Here is a 9,244-nt window from a genome sequence, read left to right on the forward strand (position 1 = left end):
GATTTGGACAATGAAATGTGTTGTGGAGCAATGAAGTGCATCGTTTCTGGGTGAATGGTTTAATAGCCAGTGTATTAGTCAATGTGTTCCCATCCACCACCTACAGCTAATATGGAAACTTGTACTGACATGGAGCCCTTAATGCTTAACTGTTTTTCACTGAACAAAAAATTATTTCCTTTATATTAAAGAAATTATTTACATAATTTAAAAATAAGTATGAATAAAATTTATATAACAGAATATGGACTATTAGCACTTTTTAAAACACAATTATCAGAATGGGGGCTTGGATATGGCATTTTATGGTATTTGATAGTGTTTTTTTGGCTCTAATTGGAGTATTAAATACTAATTCTGTATTAATAGTTGCACTTTGGGGTCATCACGATACTACAAGAGTTTTATAGATATTGCTACTAGCCTTACCGAAATCCATTTTCTCTTTTGCTTTATTATAAAAACTTTCATATTTATAGAGTAGAAGCATAGCCAATTGAAGTATTCAGGAAACCAAGGTCCTAGAAAGCTGGCTACTTAACATTTTAGGATAATCATTTTTATTATAATTTAGTAAATAATATTCATTTTACACTGAATAACACTCATTTATGAAAGTTTCTTAGGTGTTTCCTCACTGTATTTTTTCACATGTAATATGAAGCCATGACATGCCATCCTGGAGAACAAAACACGGTCACACTTAACAACAGGAAGACATTCTGAGAATCGTGTCAGCTAATTTTGTCTTTGTGTGAACATTATAGAGTACACTTACACACACCTAAATGGTACAATCTTTTACACACCTAGGCTACAAGGTACAGCCTATTGATCCCAGGCTACAATCCTGGACAGCATGTTACTGTACTGAATACTGTAGGCAACTGGAACACAATGGTAAGTACTTGCGTATTTAAACATAGAAAAGGCACAGTAAAAATACAGTATAAAACAAAAAATGGTACATCTTTTTTTATGGTATGGGACACTTACCATGAATGGAGCTTGCAGGATAGAACTTGCTCTGGGTGAGTCACTGAGTGAGTGGTGAGTGAATGGGAAGTCCTAGGATGAGACTGTAGACTAACTATAGACTTTATCAACACTGTACACTTAAGCTCCACTAAATTTCTTTAAAAAGTTTCTTTTTTCAATAATAAAATAATCTTTGTGACTATAATATTTTTACTTTATAAGCATTTTAATTTTTAGTGTTTTTTGCTCCTTTGTACTAACACTTAGCTTAAAAGACAAACACATTGTACAGCTGTGCAAAAATGTTTTCTTTCTTTATACCTTCATTCTATAAGCTTTCTTCTATTTTAAATTTTTTTTAACATTTTTGTTAAGAAGTAAAATACAAACACATCCATTAGCCTAGGCCTGTGCAGGGTCAGGATCCTCAATAACACTGTCTTCCACTGCCACCTCTTGTCACACTGGAAGGTTCAATTGCCCACTTCAGGGGCAATAACATGTATGGAGCTGTCATCGCCTATGATAACAATATCTTCCTCTGGAACCTCTTGAAGGACTTGCTTGACGCTGTTCTACAGTTAACTTTCTGAAAAACTAAATACAAGGAGTACACTCAAAAATAATGATAAAACATATGGTAAATACATAAACCAATAACATAATTGTTTATCATCATGATTACCTAGTTGTATTTGCTCTACTTGTATGTGACTGGCAGCACAGTAGGTTTGTTCACATCAGCTTCATCACAAGCCAGTGAGTAATGTGTCATGCTATGATCTAACAATGGCTACAACATCACAGAGCAATAGGGATTTTTCAGCTCCAATTTAATCTTATAGGACCACCATCGTATATACAAGAAGTCGGTGATTGATGCGTCATTATGCAGCTCACGACTGTGTAAGAAAAGGTTTCTGGGTAGGACTTTTGGACAAGCTATTTAAAAGAGGTCAGGTTCAGCTGCCTTTTCTCCTTACCTCCTCCACTTTGCTCTTCATCATTTGGCCTTTTTCTGGCTTCCCGCCTGGAGGACAGATGGGATAAGCAGAAGAGGAGCAGCTAGATAACCACTGTGAGGAAAAAAAAAATCATATGCCAAAAATGGCAGAGAAGGATGGAGACACCACCCCTGAATGATTTTCCTTGCAGTTATTATTACATGAGAAAAATAATCACATATATTTCAATTAACAAAATTGTTGAATATCTGTTACATGAAGCCAAAAGCAATGACTGACTTACTATTCTCTGCATAGTTTGGGAGAAAATCAACACTTTAAATCTATTAAATGTATAATATATCTTAAAAATAAATTGCTAAAATTAATAAAACCACAACAAACCTGTGCTTTCCACCTCTTCACCACTCCATTCCCCTTTACATTTTTCACCTTTTGCAAACAAAAGTTTAATCACAGGAAGTAGTTCCAGTTTAGAGCAAAGTTCAAGATTCCATAAAAACACAAACAATATTTAATACATATTAAATAATTTAAATTTATCAATATGATACAAAGTTTCTAGCTAGAATGCATAGTGATGATAATTATGCTGTTGAACGAAAACTGGGTTGTGATACTGATTCTCAGTTTGATTAATGCATAATATTAGGCAAGTTATTTTATGTCTCTAAACTTCTGTTTCTTCATCTGTCAAATGCTAATACAATATTTGTTTATTTTAAACTTTTATTTTAAGTTCAGGGGTACGTGTTCACGTTTGTTATATAGGTAACTTGTGTTATGGGGGGGGATTGTTGTACAGATTAGTTTATCACCCATGTATTAAGTGTAATATCCATTAGTTACTATTTCCTTATCCTCTCACTCTTTCTACCCTCCACCCTCTGATAGGTGCCAGTGTGTATGTGTGTATTTATATGGTTTCACGTATCTATATGTTCTTATCATTTAGCACCCACTTATAAGTGAGAACACGTAGCATTTGATGTTCTGTCCCTGCATTAGTTTGCTAAGGATAACGGCTTCCAGCTTCATCCATGTTCCTGCAAAGGACATGCTAAGATTCTTGTTTATGGCTGCATAGTATTCCATGGTGTATATGTATACACCACATTTTCTTTATTCTGTCTACAATTATTGGGGCATTTAGGTTGATTCCATGTCTTTGCTATTGTGAATAGTGCTGCAATGAACATTCATGTGCATGTGTCTTTATGACAGAATGATTTATATTCCTTTGGGTATATACCTAGTAGTAGAATTGCTAGGTCAAATGCTATTTCCGTTTTTAGGTCTTTGAGGAATTGCCACACTATTTTCCACAATGGATGAACAAGCTTACACTCCTGGCAACAGTGTATAAGCATTCCTTTTACTCCACAACCTCACCAGCATCCGTTATTTTTTTACTTTTTATTAATAGTAATTCTGACAGGTGTGAAATGGTATCACATTGTGGTTTTGATTTGCATTTCTCTAATGATCGGTGACGTTGAGCTTTCTTTCACGATTGTTGGCTGCATGTATGTCTTCTTTTGAAAAGTATCTGTTCATGTCCTTTGCCCACTTTTTAATGAGGTTGTTTGCTTTTTTCTTGCTAATACAGTATTTATGTCAGAAAGTTATTATAATGATGACGATAATTCCATAATACATGCTCAGTAACTGATGTATGTTTAATATTTTTTTCTCATATGTCTTGAGGTATAGGTATTGTTAAAGAGAGAATCTTTGCTGTAGAATTGAGCTTCATCCTGGGCATAGAGGATTAATTTTATATTTGTGTAATTTACTCATTTTAGGGAGTTGATAATTCTTCAAAAACAAAGACTATTATTTTCCAGTGGAGGATATTAAAACTTATTTTTATTCTGAGTGAGTTTTATTTGAGTCCAATGCTACAAAAGGGTGGTACAAAGACGTGGAGTATGTTTTCCTTAACTCTAAAGTCTAGAGTAGATATCAACATATGAATTTAGGGGAGGGAAAGACTAAATATTTAGTCTATAAAAGTAGGATTCTTTACATGTATTAGGAACTGCTCTCTGTGCACACTGAAATGAGATTTAAAATGTGGAAAGAAAGCAGAAATTGCCTTTATTTTTAGATACCTTCTACCTGCAATATTGTGCAGATACAGGGAGTTTCTACCATATCACTGAAGTGTCCAGTCTCTTGCTTAATAGATGTTTAGAGGCAATTTTATTGACAGCTGCAATCATTTCCTATTGTGGAATAAAAAATTCAGTGTCGAATTTTTAAACTTGGAAGTTCCTGTGGTAGCTTTCTGATACCTTCTTAGTGGTGCCCCAGGTGTTCCCCTCTCTGCTGGGTCAGTTTTAAAAGATTCTGGGAACTCTTCTGGGAGACCAAAGAAGACCATACTACAAGAACTCTCTCTCTTTCTCTGACAAATTACAATGAATTCTTAAACACCAAATTACATTAGTTAATTTTTTTGTGGTTGAAATATGTAGCGTGGTTTGGTTATCGCTATTGAACCCCATGAAGAGTACCTGCAAACCAGAAAGATATTTCAAATTCAGTTTATTTATTTATTTTAAGTGTTAAGGTCTTTCTTCTTCTCCATTTTCTCTGCCCCTTCTGTTTCTAATTAGTACCCCTTCAACTTCATAGTTCTGCTTTAAAAACATTGTTAAAACTATTTTTACATTAGTTGACGCTTTAAAAAAGTTTTGCATCTCTGTCCTTACACTCCTAGTTCTCACATGCTGACTTTGCCTGTAAAAATGACTTTATCTCTAACAAACAAACTTATCCTCACTCTAAAGTGACCCTGTCCAACATGTCCAGACACTTAGCAGGTGAAGATAGTCATGAATTTACTGGAAGTAAATTAGAAATCCAGGAAGCCTTTCATATTACATATTGTCCTTGGTGATGAGAAGAGCCGGTTTGTATCTATGAATAATAAACAATGTTTCCTCTGACATTCTATTCTCAAAAGTTTAAAAAATGTTCTATTCAAGAAATCAGGATTTTTCTTACATATTTACGCTTATGTGCTCATTTCACTTTTGTTGGTCATGGCAGGTGTTGATCAAAAGGAAAAAAGGAAAGAAGAAAGAAAGGAATGGTCAATGTAAGAAAAGAACAGAAAAAAATCTAGTGAGTAGAAAGATGGAAAAGGGTATTTTCAATTACAGAAAGAGAAATATTGAATGTGGTATAAGAATAACAAAACTGAACATGAAGAGGAGATAGATATAGATATAGATATAGATATAGATATAGATATAGATATAGATATAGATATAGATATAGATATCTATTAGCACCGAAGATGCATCTCTCCATTGCCACCTTGTATTTGTAAAATTCCTCTTCCAAATTTTACACAGAGTAAGTCTATGCAACCAGTAGATTAAGCAGAAGTTATGCTGTGTAATTTACAAGTTAGGTTGTAAACACTGAGCAGAGATTGTCACTGGGCTCTTGCTTGCTTATGCTGTCATTCTCTTTCTCTTTCTTTCATCCCTCACTCTGGGTGAGGTCAGCATCCGTGTGGTGTGTATAGCCTATAAGGAGGGCCACCTAGCCGGGAACTGAAGCCTCTTTCTTCAGCCACAGGAATGGGTTTGAAAAGAGATTGCCCAGTTCTCTTCAGATAACTGCAGCCACGACTGACAACTTGGTGCAACTTCATGAGAGATGCTGAGCCACAACCACCCAGCTAGTTCATGTACACATTCCTAACCCTCAGAAACTGGTAAAATAATAAACATTTAAATGTTTGTTGTTGTAAGCTCTGAAGTTTTGAAGTAATTTGTTACACAGCAATCGAGAGATAATACATGAATATATAAACAGATATATTGATGTGTATGTATATGTGTGTGTATAAATTTACAATTAACTTTGATGAATGTTGCTGACTAAAGTTAAATATAACAATTTAAAGTCAACATTGTTTTCAGTGCATTATTGGAATAGCTTGGCAAAGTCCTTAAAGTAACTCAAAATATAAACTCCTTCTGCCATCTGTTGGTGACTTGAATAACTTCCCAGATTATTTTGTAGTTTTGTTCTTTTAAAGATGAGCTATATTTGAAATGTACACAGATATATTCTAAGCTCTTGAATATTAGCTGTTTAATATTGACAATAATTTTTTATCATTCCTATTATCTCACTAGATAACCACTTATCCTAGAGAAAACATGTTTATTTTAATATAAAAAGTTTTTAAAAATCTTCTTTTCTTGCTACATTATTTCTAAGCTTAAAGTGTCCTTTAATAAAATATTTAATATTATGCTTTTCAAGTTTTATTTAAAAAAATTTCTGAATTCTTAATAAGAGCAAAACTTACTTTCAGCCTAGTTTTAGTGCAAAGTGCATTGTATTTTTTCACCTCATAGGCTCCCCATGATATTCCCTGCTTCAGCTGTCTTAACTGAGCAAAAGAAATAGGAGGCAATTAGCAACGCTGACACAACATTTTATGCAAAATTATTTTCTTTTAGAACAACTAATCTGGTGCCACCTTATAAACATTTATATTCCACAGTTTCAAATTACTGTAGGTGTTTGTTTTTTCCCCATAGTTTATCTCCTATATTACTTTTATTCTGTACCTTATAACATTCAAAGTAATTTCAGAGTGTTAAATAATGATGATAATGAATACCTCAAAAAGAAGAAAGCAAGATATATTAGCACCATAGAAATATATCAAATAGAAGGATAAACAGATTGATTGATATATAGATCTCATTTGCAAAGATTAGAATAAAAACTCTAAAAGCAACAGTAAGTCCAATTCAAACAAACCAAATTTATTCTTTTGTTATACTGGTTTCTCCTGACTATAAACTGTTCTGGCCCAGTGGGCTAGTCAATATAGATAATTGGTTAGTGTGTTACTTCCATGCTGAGTAGAATAGTTCTGTTACTAAAAGCATTTTTTTTTCCATAGGCAGTATATTGACACTTCATAATTTAAGGAAAAAAATGAATCTCATCAAACACCTGTTATTCATTAGTGCTTTTTATCCACCTGGTATTCATTAGTACTTTTTATCCATATATTCCTGCTCAAAATTTTGATCACTTAGTCCCTTCTATGTAGATGACACAAACAAAGCTCTCTTAAGTGAGAATTTATTTTCATAAGCCAAGCGTACAGTGCAGCACAGCACATTTATTTTCCTACTGTTTCCCTTTAATGTTGAAGATGAGATAGAGTTAGTGAGGTATTTATGAAAGAGTTGATTGAAAAGAAATTTATGAGAACACAACTGACATTATCTCATTTTTGACTTACCTTTTCTGACATCTTATAGGAACTGTGACTGAACCTGTCAAGAAGAAATTAACGAGGACTCGGGATAATTTCTTAATGTACAATTAGTGAGCAGTTTTCTTTTATGGCTCCTTTACAAGTAGGATAATACAGAAAATCATCTACAAAGGAAACTCTATTCTCCTGCTTATAATTAATTTTGACGTTGTTAGCAAATGTTTCCTTGCGACCATACTGACCTTACAAATTTGTGTATGAAAATCATGAAGAAAATATTTTTAAAGGGTTTATTCTAAAGTCATTAGTAGCTGAATGACACAATATTTTATAAAGTTTTTCATGTTAAATTGAGATGTAAAGATAAATTACTACAGTATATAGTTCATTGAAAATTGCATAGAGTAAATTTATATAAACAGAAATTAATAGTTGTTATACCTGTATATTTTGTCATACTCCTTATGTAGTTTTTCAAATTTACTAACTACCTTGGTACCTGTGATGCATATATGCATTAAATATTTACAAACAATATTTTAGTTTACTGAATTGTTCATTATTATTGTGTTGTATTGACTAACGTGTATTCAGAATTTTTTAAAATTATAGGAATTACTGTTGATTGTGGAAGCCACAACTTTAATCTAATCCATGTAAGTGTTTTCAAAGCTAATGCATCAATGTTTTGAATACATGGCCCAATAATTGCTCAGTACATGATGAGTCTGTTGAACTTCATGTATTCTTCCAAAAAATGGAATCTGGTGTGCTATAGAAACAGACTCAGTCAAAAGAAGGAGATTGAGAGGGTCTTTGAAGCTGTATCCACACATGAGGGAATGAAATACTGCCCGTGATCTTAAAATGACAGCAAAAAGAAAAAGACATACGAAATGGAAGAAAAAAGAAGACAACTAAAAAACACTCATATTTAGAAAGAGGCAATGAAAAAAAGATATTCCCAAAATATATTGGTATATCTTATAGCATTTTGTGAATCCTGGAGGGTAAGGATTTGTTAGGTGAGTAAAAGGACCAAAGAATGTCCTTGGAATCAGCTTAGGAACTGAGTTCTTTGGAAATGGACCAAGTTTCTTGGCACCTGCTTGTTCATTCTGTTCTCCATTTGTTCATTCAGTAATCAGGTATTTAGCACCTTCTGTATTCTGAAAACTGTTCTAGGCATTGAGTATTTTTCAGTGAACAAAATGAGAGAAACACCTGCCTTCACTGAGCTTTCAGTTTATCCTGGTGTCTTAGATGCTGCAAGAGTTTCACTTACCAGGTATGATTAAATGTTTACACTAAGAAAAGTAATGAAGAAGAATTTCCGCAAGGGTGTAAGAGTAGAGACATTATCATCACAACAATCTACTCCTGACTGGTACTTGAAGGTTCACTTCCAAATTGGTTAGTTACATTAATTGCAATACTTTGTTTTATTATTTTGGAATTTCTGATAATGCAGCTCCTTTGGTAAACTGCTTATCAATTCAGTTTGGGGTCTCTCTTGGTGTAAGTCATCTTCAATCAGACTGCTCCCCAAATCACCAAATCTGATACATTTTTCTGGGTTTCTGTTGCCCATTATTTTTCTCCTGGTAAAAGCATTAATCTCAGCACAGAAGTGTAATGGCTTTCAGTACTGGCAGTGTAATTTTCCCTATATAATCTTGAAAAGTTACTTTGTCCATGGTACATAAGAATTCCAACCTCAAAGTGGAGGAATCTTCACATTGGGGAAATAGAGATCCATTGCAGACATTTTGAAAAGACCTAGCGGTATATGTTTCCCTGTTGTCCAAGCCTACTCCTATGTCCCCATTTTCCTTGCCTAAGGACAAGGCCAGAAAGAGGCCAGCAAATTCCCTATTCTTTAATTTATAATTTTTGTAGTTGAGATTAAAACTGTATCCCCTGAAACTAGACGTATAGGTAAACATCTTTACAGCTAAATGACTGAGACCTCCTCTTACTGCAAAATAATACCAAATGACATGGACTGAATGTGCACATTTTCTTTGAGGATCTG

The 9,244-nt window shown here is 33.6% G+C and overlaps 1 long non-coding RNA gene across 1 annotated transcript; it reads left to right on the top strand.

The window, feature by feature from the left end:
* Window positions 1-1,731: 1,731 nt before the first annotated feature.
* On the top strand, window positions 1,732-7,377 carry LOC129058876 (uncharacterized). The gene is made up of 4 exons (XR_008524292.1): window positions 1,732-1,884; window positions 5,001-5,075; window positions 5,465-5,676; window positions 7,253-7,377. It is a non-coding gene; the product is annotated as an uncharacterized LOC129058876 (long non-coding RNA).
* The last annotated feature ends 1,867 nt before the right edge of the window (window positions 7,378-9,244 follow it).

Source organism: Pongo abelii, chromosome 3, assembly GCF_028885655.2.
Source record: "Pongo abelii isolate AG06213 chromosome 3, NHGRI_mPonAbe1-v2.0_pri, whole genome shotgun sequence".
NCBI lineage: Eukaryota > Metazoa > Chordata > Mammalia > Primates > Hominidae > Pongo > Pongo abelii.